The following is a 13,776-nucleotide window of genomic DNA, read 5'->3' as shown; positions in this document are numbered from 1 at the left end:
TTCCTGAGGTCTGTTTTTGTGCCAGTACCAAGCTGTTTTGATTACTATGGCTTTGTAGTAGAGTTATTGATATTTTTCCATCACTGTTCTTCCTGTTAAGGATCATTTTTTCTATTCGGGCACTTTTATTGTTTCATATGAATTTTTATATTGCCTCTTCTATTTCCTTGAAGAATGAGATTGGAATATTGATAGTTATCACATTAAATTAGTAGATAGCCTTGGGAAGTATTTCCATTTTCACAATGTTGATCTTTCCAATCCAGGAGCATGGGAGTTTTTGCCACTTCCTAAGTTCTCTTTTGATTTCCTCCTTCAGGTTTTTAAAGTTTTCATCATAGAGATCCTTCACTTCTTTGGTTAAGTTAATTCCTAGGTATTTTAATTTTTTGTGGGGCTATTTGAGATGGAGTTGCTTTCAGCCACACTTTTCTCATTGTTGGCATACAGAAAAGCCATTTTTTATGGTTAATTTTATACCCTGCTACTTTACCAAAGTTTTTCAATCACCTAAGTAATTTGGGAGTTGGGTCTGTGGGATTCTTTATATACAACATCATGTCATCAGCAATAAGGGAGAATTTTACTTCTTCTTTCCCTATTTGGATCCCCTTTAGGTTTTCATGTTATCTTATTGCTGTAGCGAGGCATTCTAATACTAGATTGAAGAAAAGTGGAGAGAGTGGACATTCTTGTGTCATTCCTGAGTTTAAAGGATATGGCTTTAGTTTTTCACCATTGACTGTAATGCTGGCTGTAGGCTTGTCATATACAGCCTTTATGGTATTGAAGAATGTTCCATGCATTCCTAATTTTTCCAGAACCTTCATCATAAAGGGGTGTTGGATCTTGTCAAATGCTTTTTCTGCATCTATTGAGACAATCTTTGCTCTTGTTGATGAAATGAATTATGTTAATCGATTTGCGTATATTGAACCAACTTTGCATCCCTGAAAATAATCCTGTTTGATCGTTGTGTATGATGTTTTGGATGAATTGTTGAGGTCGATTGGCCAAAATTTTGTTGAGACATTTTGCATCAATGTTCATCAAAGTAATGGCTCTATATTTCTCTTTTTTGATGAGTTCCTGTCTGGTTTGGGGATGAGTTATGATGGTTTCATAGAATAAGTTTGGTAGTGAACTTACTCTTTCAATTTCATTGAAGATTTAGAGGAGTATTGGTTTGAGCTCTGCTTTGAAAGCCTTGTAGAATTCTGCTGTAAAAAACATCTAGTCCTGGGATTTCTTAGATGGGAAGTCTGTTATTGTTGTTTCTATTTCAATGCTTGATATTGACCTGTTAAGCTGGTTTAGCTCATCTTGGTTTAGTTTCGTCATGGCAATATTTACCAGGAAAAGGTTCATTTCTGCCAAGTTCTCAAACATATTAGCATAAAGTTTTGAGCAGTATTCCCTTATAATCTTCTGACTCTTGGTTGTTTCTGTAGTGATGTTTCCATTCTCATTTCTGAGTTTATTTATTTGGGTGTGTTCTCTTCTTTTTCTGATAAGATTTGTTAAGGGTCTGTCAATTTTGTTAATTTTTTCAAAGAACCTTCTCATTTTGTTGATTCTTCCTTTTTTTAATTCTAATTCATTTAATTCTGATTTACTTTTAATTATTTCTTTCTGTCTACTGGAAATGGGATTTATCTTGCTGCTCTTTTTCAAGGAGGTTCAGCTGTCTCATTAAATTGTTGGTTTCAGATCTCTCTAAGTTTTTGATGTAAGAACTCAGAGCTATAAACTTGGCCTCTGAGTCCTGCTTCCCAGAGGAGCAGATAATTTCTGTGCTCATTTTTTTGAATATCTTGAACATTTGAACTTTGTTTCTAAGGTCTTCAATTACCTACTGGTGATCCAAAAGTGTGTTGTTCAGCCTACATGAGTTACTGTACTTTCTTTGGTGGCTTTTGGTGTTGAGTTCTTATTTTATTCCCTTGTGGACTGAGAAAATGCAAAATATGAATTCAATGTTTCTGAATTTTGACAAGTTTGATTCGTGACCTAAAATGTGATGTATTTTGGAAACTGTTCCATGTGCTGCTGAGAAAAAAGTGTACTCTGATGCTGCTGGATGAAATATTCGCTAGATGTCTGCTAAATCAGTTTATCTATGCAGCTGTTTAGATTGGCAGTTTTTCTGTTTAGTTTTTTGCTGACATGATCTATGTAGTGTGGATAGTGGTGTATATAATTCCCCAACAATTAATGTCTTTGGATCTATGTGAGATTTAAAGTTATATTTCTTGGATAAATTTGGGTGCTCTATTGTTTGGCAAATAAATATTTAGAATTGTAATATCCTCCTGAAGGAGAGATCCCTTAATTACTATGTAGCAACCTTCTTTATCTCTTCTCACTAATTTTAATTTGAAGTCTATTTTATTTGATATTAGGATTGCTACTCCTGCCTGTTTATGGTGGTCATTTCCTTGGTAGATTTTGTTCAAGCCTTTCACATTCACGATGTGTTTGTTTTTATGGGCAAGGTATGACTACTGAAGACAGAAGATAGAAGAATCTTACTTTTTAATCCAACTAGAGACTCTATGTCTCTTAATTGGAGAGTTAAGTCCATTAATGTTGAGAGATAAAACTGAAAGGAATTTGGGAGTTACTGCCATTTTATCCACCTCATTGGGGGCTATGCCAATTGGATTCTTCCTATGGTTCTTGGATTCTGTTTGGGTTTGGTTTCTTGGCCTTTATTGTGGTCTTGTTGGTTTTCTATGTGTAGGACATCTTTAAGAATATTTTGTAGGGCTGGTTTGGTGGAGATATATTGTTTCAGTATTTCTTTGCTATCGAAGATTTTTATTTGACCTTCGGTTATGAAGGAGAGTTTACCTGGGTACAGTATTCTCCGTTCATCGTTGTTTTTCTTTATGGCATGGCATACATCATTCCAGGCTCTTCTTGCTATAATTGTCTCTGCTGAGAAATCTGAGGTGATTCTAATTGGATTGCCCTTATAGGTGATTGAACTTTTCTCCTCCACATATTTAAGAATCTTTTCCTTAGTCTGAATTTATCCTGTGTGGATTGTAATGTGATGATGGGATGTCCTGTTCTCGTCTGCTCTATTTAGGGTTCTAAAATCTTCTTGTATCTGAATAGGTATTTTTTTTCTTTGCATGTTTGGGAAGTTCTCTGCTAGGATCCTGTAAAAAAATTTCCTAAACCATTAACTTCTGTCTCTTGGTGCTCCTCTACACCCATTATCCTCAGATTAGGCCTTCTGATAGTGTCTTCCAAGTGTTGAATAAATCTATCATATTTCTTGGATTTGTCTTGGATGGTTGTATGTTCTTTTCTATAATATCTATGCTGTCTTCAATGCCCGAGATTCAATCTTCTGCATGGTCTATCCTACTGTCGAGTCTTTCTACTTTGTTTTTTATCTGTTCCTTTTAATTGGTCAGCTTTAGTGGCTTCAAATTCTTTGTTGGAGCTTTGTTTTAGATCTTGTATGAACTTCTATACTTCCTTAATTTGGTGTTCAGTGTTTATTCGCAAATCATTTAGTTGATTGGTTATGGTTTCCTTGGAAGCCCATTCCTTCTGCTGGGCTCCATTCATGCTGTGGTCTCCCTGAATTCTTTCAGCTGTCTGTTAATGGATTCCATGAATGTCTCTAGTAATCTTTGTCTATTCGCATCCCCCTCTCCCAATTCTTGTATTACTCTTTGATTAGCTTCCTCACATTCATGCAAATCCTGTAGTTCTCTTTAATTGTTCTCAGACTGCTCATTCAATTTCTTTCTTTCTCTTTGATTGTTCTCAGCTTGCTTACACAATTCCTTTATTTCACTTTGAGTGTTCTCAACCTGCTCACGCAATTCCAGTATTAAGCTTAGAGTAGCTTCCTCATGCCCATGAGCTGTTTTGATCTTTGGTTTACCTCCTCTCTCTTCCTATCACGCTCATACTGAGTCCTTTGCAGGTTTTCAATCTTTTCATTCACCATGTTTACCAGTAGTGTTTGTAGAGCTTTTTGGGAACTCTCCTCTGGATTATTCATTATCTGATCTGTCACCTGATTATTTGAGCGGGAGTTGAGATACCCGGAATTGCCATTTTTCTTTTGTTTTTCTGGCTTGTTCTTCCCATTTGGTATGAAAGTAATGCCAGTTTTGTACTAGAACACCATTTTAAGACAAGCATCATCCAAAGTCCTGTAATTGCACAGTCAAAAACATGCAGATACAATCTAGTTCAACAGATACAGTCTATTCAACATCAACAATTACGTATTATTGGGCTAAGAACAGCAAAGAAGAATTTTACAAACCTGAAATTATTAGGTTTAGGGAGAAGGGTAGGAACATCTCTAGCTGCTTTACTAGCTTTGACCTATTCCTTCATTGTACAAGAAAGTGTGATTCAAATAATTTCAATCATATCTGTTACTAGAATTATCAATGATTTAGATTATTGTCTGTAATTTGGTCAAAGCTATGTCTCTTTATGTAGGCTACTAAAAATGTATTTACTAATTTCAAGTAAATACATAAATTCTACATCCATCTTTTTAAAAATAAAATTTTGATTGTTCTGTAAATTGATCAGAGCATGGATTTTGTGGCTAGCTAGGTCAGTGCACATCTGTCTCTCAATTCTCTCTCTTTCATGGTTCTCAGAGATAATATGATTGTTCCATAATTATCCTAATTTATTCTGCTTTTCTACTTTTGGTTTCATCATTTCACTTTTTGCTCTGCCATTTCCCAAATCATTTATATAGAAGGCATTATTTCCTATTTTCTCATTCCTAGAATAAGCTGCACATGAAGAAATCATTGGTCCTCATTTTCAGTCTGTGCCTTTGAATACGAAGGAGCATCTTTCCTCTGCACTCCATCAATTCCCTACTCTCCAGTTAGAATAATTTCGAATAGTAAAATTTGAAAAAGAGAAAATGAATCGTGGTGAAAAAAACATATGCAGAAAATTCACCAGATATTTCTGACCAGTTCAACCAATGTGAACTATTAGGGAAATACATGGACACCTCATTCACACCGGCACTCAAAGTCTCTGGTTAGGCAATTCTTAGGAAGATGAGGAATAAGATGAAAAAGTAAGGAATGGTATCAATTGCAAGAAAAAAATGGAGAAGGATCCAAGCAAATTTCTTCATTGGACTGTAGCAAATATTCGGCTTACTACAGTGCAGAGACTACTTTCCAAAAAGGCCACTCATGTGAATATTAGGGATGATGATGAGTGTACCCCTCTTTATCTGGAAGCCTACAGTGGACACTTAGACATTGTCCATGAGTTGGTGGCTCAAGCGGCACATGCTATAACTGTAGATGGCTGGACACTCCTGCACAGTGCATATATGTAGAATAATACCAGAGTGGCTTCTTTCTGACTTCATCATGATACAGATACCAATGCCCAAACTAAAGGCCTCTTGACCCCCTTATATCTTGCTGCTGATAATTGAGATAGCAAAAATATGCTGGGTCTCCTTCTGAGAAACATTATATAAAACCAGGCCTGAAGTACAATTTAGATTTGATTTAGTACAATTTAGATTTGCGTTTGATATTGCCAAAAGGATAAGTATGTATCACTACCTCTATGAAGTTGTGGAAGGCTGTACAAATTGTTCTCCTAAGTCCTAATGGTTGAGTTAAGTTTCTTAAATTTCAAAAATGCACGTCCATCCTTTTTGTCCATACAAAATATTTTCACAATCCAAATAAGAGCAATAACTTTTTTTTGTCTGTCATGGGTCTTGAACTTTGAGCCTGGGCGCTATCCCTGTGCTCAGCTCAAGGTGAGCACTCTACCGCGTAGGCCACAGCTCCACTTCCAGTTTTCTAGTAGTTTATTGAAGATAAGAATCTCACAGTCTTTCCTTCCGAGGCTGGCTTTGAACCGTGATCCTCAGATCTCAGCCAACTGAGTAGCTAGGATTACAGGTGTGAGCCACCAGCTCCTGGCAACACAAATATCTTACTGGAAAAATTCATGGATTCAGCGGAATTCTTCCAACTGAATTGCCTGTATTGGATGGCAAATTTTATAGAAGCGTTTTTGTATACATGTATGATTCCTGCAGTGTTTGTGATTTTTTAATCAGAAATAGTTTTAGTTTATCTGTTGAAATGAGTAGTACAGAAACTAAAGTATTTCTCTTGCTTTTCTGAAAAAGTATATATTAAAATATCCTATATTCTATGTTTGTATAATGTTCATAATTTATTTTATTCTCTCCTAGATATACTTGAATTTTACATTATTTAAAATATATAGCTTCAATAATGTGTCCTTTCAGATTGCATTCCATATAGAAACAGCTTAAGATTCCTTTTTTCCCTAGGTCCTAATATTATTTTCTCTGGGATAAAATGACAATGTTGTCTAATTTCAAAAGTTTTGTAAAGTTTATGCTATGTAAACGCCTTTCTTTCTAAGGTGAAGATTTAATACACTGATGTCAAACTAAATTTAATTATATGAATTACATGTATTGTTACACTTGTAATTTTGTAATCCACTTTTTTATAACTGTTTTTCATTTCTTGCATCTGAAGAAAGAAAAATATGGAATACTTCACAAACTTTCATATCATCCTTGTGCAAGTGCCATGTTAATCTCTGTATTGTAATTTGTGTATACATACTCCTGAAGCATGTAGTATCCTCTAAATTTAAGTAGTTAATGATGCAATCTTTACACAGGCCTATATCTATGAGTGCCTACTTATAACAAGGAAACCTTATTGTTCCTAACAATGCTATTGATCTTGTTTCCCTAAAATTCTGTGAATAGTGGGAAAAAATTATATTGTTCAGTCGATTGATCACATTTGAAAATTTTTTTGTCGATGACTATTTTAAATCTTTTTCACTTGGAATTTGATAGTACTTTCAATTATTTATAGCTACGTCCAAAAGTGCTGGCTTTTTCAAGTACTTATTTATCCAACTGAATTAGCTTTGTGGTGCTAATGGATTCAAAGTAAGCCTTGCTTAAGAGCTACTTCTAAACTCCTGCAGCTGACATTATGACAAATGAGGTCTAACTGGCACAAATGACTACCTAACCTTCACCCTTCTTCCATGTAGGAAAAGACTAACCAGACTATGTTAGTCTGACAGCATAGATTGTCGTACTTGAACAAAACTAATCATAGTTTTAAGGGATCGTAGAGAGATGAACAGTTCAGATAGAACTGTTCAGACTAGAAGGTATTTTATCAAAATACAATTGGTTATTATACCTACCATTTCAAAAGTACCTAAAGCCAAGAAGGTGAAAAAAATGTTGATATGCATGATAACTTAATGTCCTGGCCCGTCTACCATCCAACCAGGCAGGAACTTACACTACTCCCTTTCTATCACTAATTATTCTCATAGTCGCAGGAGAAGTCCATATGTTTCTCCTCGTTATTAGGCCTTAAATTGGTAATGTTTTAATCACAGTGTTTCCTCTTGCCTCCAGGCTGTAAATCTACAAATGGTAAAGCTTTAGGTCTAACTCTATCAAACACTTATGTAGAGATAATTTAATAATACTTTAAAACAGAGTTGCCTTTGATGCAGTAACCACAACTGAACAATGCAAAACATGTGACTTTTTATTATATTATATATAGTTATATATTTTATATTTATATGTGCTGATTTTGTATTTCACACAGTGAAACTTACTAAAATTAAATGGTAATTTGACAAATAAATTGATATTTATTTATTCAGTAAATAGAATTTGAATATACATAATTAGGTTTAAAATATATATTAGAATATAAAAAGTATCAATGCAAGGTCTTTGGTATAAACTTGTGATACACTGTAACTGTTCTTGGTCTTCTGAATTCACATGGCAAAAAATGTTGTTTTCCTCTAATCTATAAGGTATTTTACTCTGATGCTCTGTTTATTGTTTTAACTAACTGGTCCCAAAATGTTTTTCTCTATATTTCTGAAGCATTCCAACTGACTATGCCCAAATTTGCTGATAAGATGTCTAAAAATATTATTCTTCTGCAGGTCCCATGGGTCACAGGATCCCAGTTCCCAGTTACCTGTATCATCACATAACAGGGGCAAGACTTCTCACCAAGGACCATGCAACATGCCAACACAAAGTAATTGAAGAACCATCTCAATTTCTCATTTCTTATATTTCAGGGCCCCAATTCCTTGAGATGCAAGAATTAGCAGTAAGTAATTACGAAATGGAAAGCAACTTAAAATGAAGGATGAGCTCACAAAATGTGAGAGAAAGTACTATAATTCAAACATTCATCTTACAGATGAACAGCCCATATGAGTGAACAAGTTCACAAAGTGCCATAAAATTATTTTTTATTCCCCTCCCCTATGATTAATGAAAGATTTTAGTCCAGTATAAGTGGGCCAAAAAATAGTTCCTGAAAGGATAGATCCATAATTGGTCTACCAAGTCCCGGAAAACTTGGCTTAGAGGTCAAATGTAATTCAGAAAAACAATGAGAAATCCTTAGTGCTTCAAAACACTGGGCCTTCAGTACAACATGGTTCTGCTGAATGAAAATGTCATTCTCAAACCAATGCTAATCTACATTTAATCTCATGAAAGTGTATTCCTTTTCAAATAAACTTTTTAAAATCACATTAGCCAAAATAACATTTGACAAGTAGTTGATACTTAGTGACATTACAAGTTTTTCAAGTGTAGGGAACAAGTTACAATAGAGTTGAATTATTTACCCAGCACTAATGCCAAACTCGTTCAACCATTCATTAAAGTGTAGAAATAGAACCACACACACAACTTGTGTTGTTCAGTAGGGGCCTTCCAGAAATGCATTAAATAGATCAGCCTCCCAAATTTCCAACCCAAACTTTAGCTAATAATGTAAATTTCATCATTTAATAAGGTACATTTTAAAAAGTCACGAATAGTAGCCTTATCATATGTTATTTTATGTTTTCGCTATCTGTCTAAAATATTAAGAAATGTTATTTTATGCTTACCCTATCTCTCTAACATAGTAAGAAATATGACTTTAAGCCTTGAATATGGGTACTCATCAGAGATATGCCAAAAATAAAATCTGTCTTCTATTTCTATCATATTCCTCTATAAGAATAAATTTTAGTTTTCTTCTTTTTCGAAAACTTACAGGTAGTATAAAATATTATCCCATGTAAAATAAAACAATCACACCATTGTGCAAAGCCATTTTTAAAAATTGGTAGTTAGGAATACATTCTAAGCCATTTTTAACGTTCTTTTTGACTAAAGATTACTCTCCCAAGTGGATGAAATAAAATCATGTTTAGGTGCTTCATGTCTCCACTCTTGCAAATTGTTACTGCAGATGAATGAATTATGGAAATACAAGCTGACAACAGTTCAAGCATATGCAGGATTGAAACTCCATGGAATGTATATAAACCTTTCAAAGTATTAACAGATAGTTTAACAGAATGACTATCCGGAATTTGAAATCAGAGAGGAATTATAGTAAAGGCATAGAATGAATTAAAAATGAACAAGGGGCAAGTACAGCTAGAATACTCAATGTACACACGTGATAAAGGAAGTGGTAAATTGAAACTAAATCTTGGAGAAAGGGTTGCTTGAGAATGATGGAAGGAGTGACTCTGATCTAGCAGTATAGGACAATTAGATGGACATGTTTAATTGTAACATACTTGCACAACCTTTTCAAATTCAGTTAAAAAAACAAAAAAAACAAAAACAAACAAAAATCACAACCAAACAGCAGTCTCTAGGGAGTATGAATATGACCTCTCAAAATTTTAGGCAGTTAATGAAGGGCAGTCTTGGGAAAAGCAAACAAAGCTATTCAAAGAGGGAAGTTTGGGATAGGGGAGAATTTTTAACAGATTTAAATAGATTGTCTAAGGTTATGAATCACCTATATCTGCTGCAAATAGTATTTTTCTTCTAGGAGTTCTCTGTCTGAACTGGATAATCCAGTCCTGATACACATTTGAAAGCTTGTGAAGATAGAATGGAAGAAACAAGAACAAGAACCCAATACTCCACTGGAGAGAAAAAAATCCTCTATCATTTCTCTAATCTCTCTTCACTACCCTTTCTTCATACTTTTAAGTCAATTGATTTTGAATTATATTTCTCCTTGTTTCTTCTGGCAAAATAATTGGTCAAAGTAATTCATTAAATATTATTTGCCATTATTTTCAAGGAAATCGAAGTGTCAATCCAAAAATTCATATGGAACAATAAAAGACCCCGAATAGCAAAAATGATACTCAACAGAAAGAACAGTGCTGGATGACTATTAATGCCAAATTTCGAACTCTCCTATAAAGCCATAGTAATCAAAACAGCTTGTTACTGGCACAAGAACAGTCCTCAGGACCAATGGAATGGAATTGAAAACCCAGAAATGAACCTACAGACCTATAGCCATCTAATCTTCGATAAGGGAGCTAAAAAAAATAGAATAGAAGAAAGACAGGCTCTTCAGTAAATGGTGCTGGCAAAATTGGTTAACTACTTGTAGAAAACTAAAGCTAGATCTTTATATATCACCCTGCACCAGAATCAACTCCAAATTGATCAAAGACCTCGGAGTCAAATCAGACACTGAAAACATTACAGGATGGAATAGGAGAAACCCTAGAACTCCTTGGCACAGGCCCAAATTTTCTTAATCGAGACCCAGAAACACAACAAATCAAAGAAAGGTTGGACACATGGGATTGCATGAAATTGCAGTTTTCTGCATGGCAAAAGACATCTCTAGAAAGATCAAGAGAAAGCCAACAGATTGGGAGAAGATTTTCACTAGCCCATACAACAGAAAAGGGTCTCATATCTAAAATATACCTGGAATTCAAAAAAATAAATAAATCCCCCAACAACAAATCCTCAAAGAAACAAATGCCCAATAAATAAGTGGGCTAAAAACTTAAAGAGAAACTTCTCTGAAGAGGAAAGAAGGATGGCCAATAGACACATGAAGAAATGCTAAAATTCCCTAGCCATAAAAGAAATGTAAATCAAAACAACATTGAGATACCACCTCACCCCAGTTAGAATGACAAAAATCAAGAACTCTAATAACAACAGATGCTGGAGGGGATGTGGACAGAAGGGAACCTTACTGCATTGTTGTTGGGAGTGTGAACTTGTTCAACCACTTTGGAAAGTAGTATGGAGGTTCCTCAAAAGACTGTACATAGAGCTCCCCTATGACCCAGCAATTCCACTTTGGGGCCTTTACCCAAATGTTCACAAACAAGACCACACTACAGCTACCAGCACGACTATGTTTATTACAGCTTTATTAACTATAGCTAAGATATGGAATCAACCCACATGCCCCTCAGTAGAGCAATGGATCAATAAAATGTGGTATATATACACAATGGAATTCTATGTCTCCATCAGAAAGAATGACATTGCCACATTTTTTAGGAAATGGAAAGACTTGGGAAAAATTATACTAAGTGAAGTAAGCCAGGCCCAAAGAAACATAGGTCCCATGGTTTCGGTTATTTGCAATAACAAGTATATGTCTGAGTCAAGCTGAAAAAATCAGATAAGTTGTTGTTATGGAAATGATCCCTAAGATATGTATTCAAATGTTTTTGTTTCCTTTCATGCAATTGTTTATAACACATTTATAAGATTATTTCTTGGTTGCTTTGTTTGTCCCTCCCCCACGGTATAACCTCTGTTTCACTGTATTTGATATGGGTATAATTTGTGGAGGGGAAGGGAAAAAACAAATTGTTTAAATAGGGATACCTGTGGACCCATTGCAACAATGAGATGTATAAGTCCTTATGTTGAAAACTTACTTCACAACTTTAGTGCGAGATGGGGGGTGCGGGGTAGGAGGATTGGGTGGGGGGCAGGGTAGAATGGGAAGAGATGGGAAGGGGAAACAAGTGAGGAGGGTACAATGCTGGATGAAAAACGTACTCATTATCTTGCCCATGTAATTGTAACCCCTCTGTACAGTATTTTCACAATAAAAAAAGAAAAATAAATACATAAATATTATTTGCAGTTTTCTTCTTTCATGCTGTTTAATTGGCCAAGCCTGTCCATTAAACTTCGGTCTTGAATTTGGTTGCCATGAAACAACATCTATGTTAATGAAGAGAAATCTAATGTAAAACTTTGTCTCCAGAAAATAGTCCAAGAAACTGTGGTCACAAATATTTGGCTATAATTTTTCTTTTTCTTTTACCTTGAAAGACTTATTGTGTCTAAAGTGCCCACAAAAATATGTACTCCATCATTTTTGGTTTCAATCAATTCTAACCTCAAAGATACATTTGGCTAAAATGATGCTTAGAGGAAACCGAAAATACTGCACTTTTATCTTTTCTCTTAAGACTTTCCTTAGATACATTCTCAGGAACAGTGAAGTTATTCTATGCAAAGTTATTTCAATAGATTTTTTTCTCTTGGTCTAGCATTTGTTCACCAAGATGTATGGAGGAGAATAGAGTTAAATCACCCATACCTTGGAAGACAGTGTTTGTTGCAAAATGACAATGCTTCTATGTCCTACTTCTATATCCGCCTCTTAGCTCTTGACTGATTTCCAATTAATCACAGCTTCTTGGCTTCAAGTCTAGTGAAGCTGAAGGACTATACGGTCTCTACCACTGCTACATCTTCATGATTTCTCTTTTAAAACTCTTTAAGTAGCCTCATTTGGATGTTGAATTTATTTTCATGTCTTCATTCAATCTATTCTGTATTGTAGTGAGCCAAATAGGCTCTGTAAAATCACTGTAGGTGCTAAAAATATTAACACAATTATATGAAAATGTTTTGGCCTTCCTTCACTACTGAAGACAATTCTCTTAACTAGGACTTCTAAGAACACTGTTTTCTTACCTTTTCCATTTGCTCAATTCTTTTCTGAACCCAAAACTTTTTGGCATATGTAATTAGAGAAGTCTTCACTATCTCTTGATAGAACGGATATTATTTATTGTCAGCCACTTAAAAATATGAAATCATTGGTTTGAAATATCCAATCAGATTTTTTTCTGTGTTTCAGTGCTTCACGTGCAACGACATTGTGGAAAGTGTTACAAACAGAAATGTGTAAACCCAACACCTTCTTTCATTGTAGAGGGCATTTTCTCTCTATATATTTTGACCCAAATTATCTTTTTCAGAGAATTAGTTTGATAATTAAAGGTAAATTCACAAATTTTGATGACTTAAGAAGTTTGAACAAACTGTACTGATGGATAATATATTTATAAGCAATTTAAATTTCATTACACTTCACTAAGTTGTCTCTGAAACACGTGTTACCTCATGTCCAATGGTGTCCTTGTGCTATTTCAATGAAGCCAGAAAACATTCATTTTATCTGGAGCAGCACCATAGATTGTTACTGGAAGTAAGTGGAAGTAACTGTTACTGGATGTGGAAACTGATCCCAGGAGAGGAATTGAACATAGGAATGAAAAAGTTCAGGTTAACTTTTGCTTTCCTTTTTACTGTACAAGAAAAGAATCCAAGGCTTGAAGGAAACTCTGTCCCTGACTTTTCTGAGTGTATTCTTTACTCATATAAAACTTGTCTGTAAACTTCTGGTTGAGAGTATTACAAAAGAAAACAATATGGCATTTGAAGGCCAGCATAGAACAAAAGGAAATAACTTTGTTTTAAAAGTATTCTACTGCAAAGAAACAAAGATATGGAGGTTTTAAAGTGTCTTATGGATGGATGTTTCACCCCTGAGATTATTCTTTTTTTGCAGGAGTCAGTTATCAATTCCTTTAGTTTGG

General features: G+C 34.7%; 1 pseudogene; it reads right to left on the bottom strand.

Annotated features, from left to right (window-relative positions):
• Window positions 1-6,558: 6,558 nt before the first annotated feature.
• LOC138805493 (U6 spliceosomal RNA) lies at window positions 6,559-6,655 on the bottom strand (annotated as a pseudogene).
• Between the last annotated feature and the right edge of the window lie 7,121 nt (window positions 6,656-13,776).

Source organism: Dipodomys merriami, unplaced genomic scaffold, assembly GCF_024711535.1.
Source record: "Dipodomys merriami isolate MVZ:Mamm:240054 unplaced genomic scaffold, mDipMer1.0.p SCAF_396, whole genome shotgun sequence".
NCBI lineage: Eukaryota > Metazoa > Chordata > Mammalia > Rodentia > Heteromyidae > Dipodomys > Dipodomys merriami.
The sequence above is the reverse complement of the archived record's forward strand: the minus strand, read 5'-3'. Positions and strand labels throughout refer to the sequence as shown.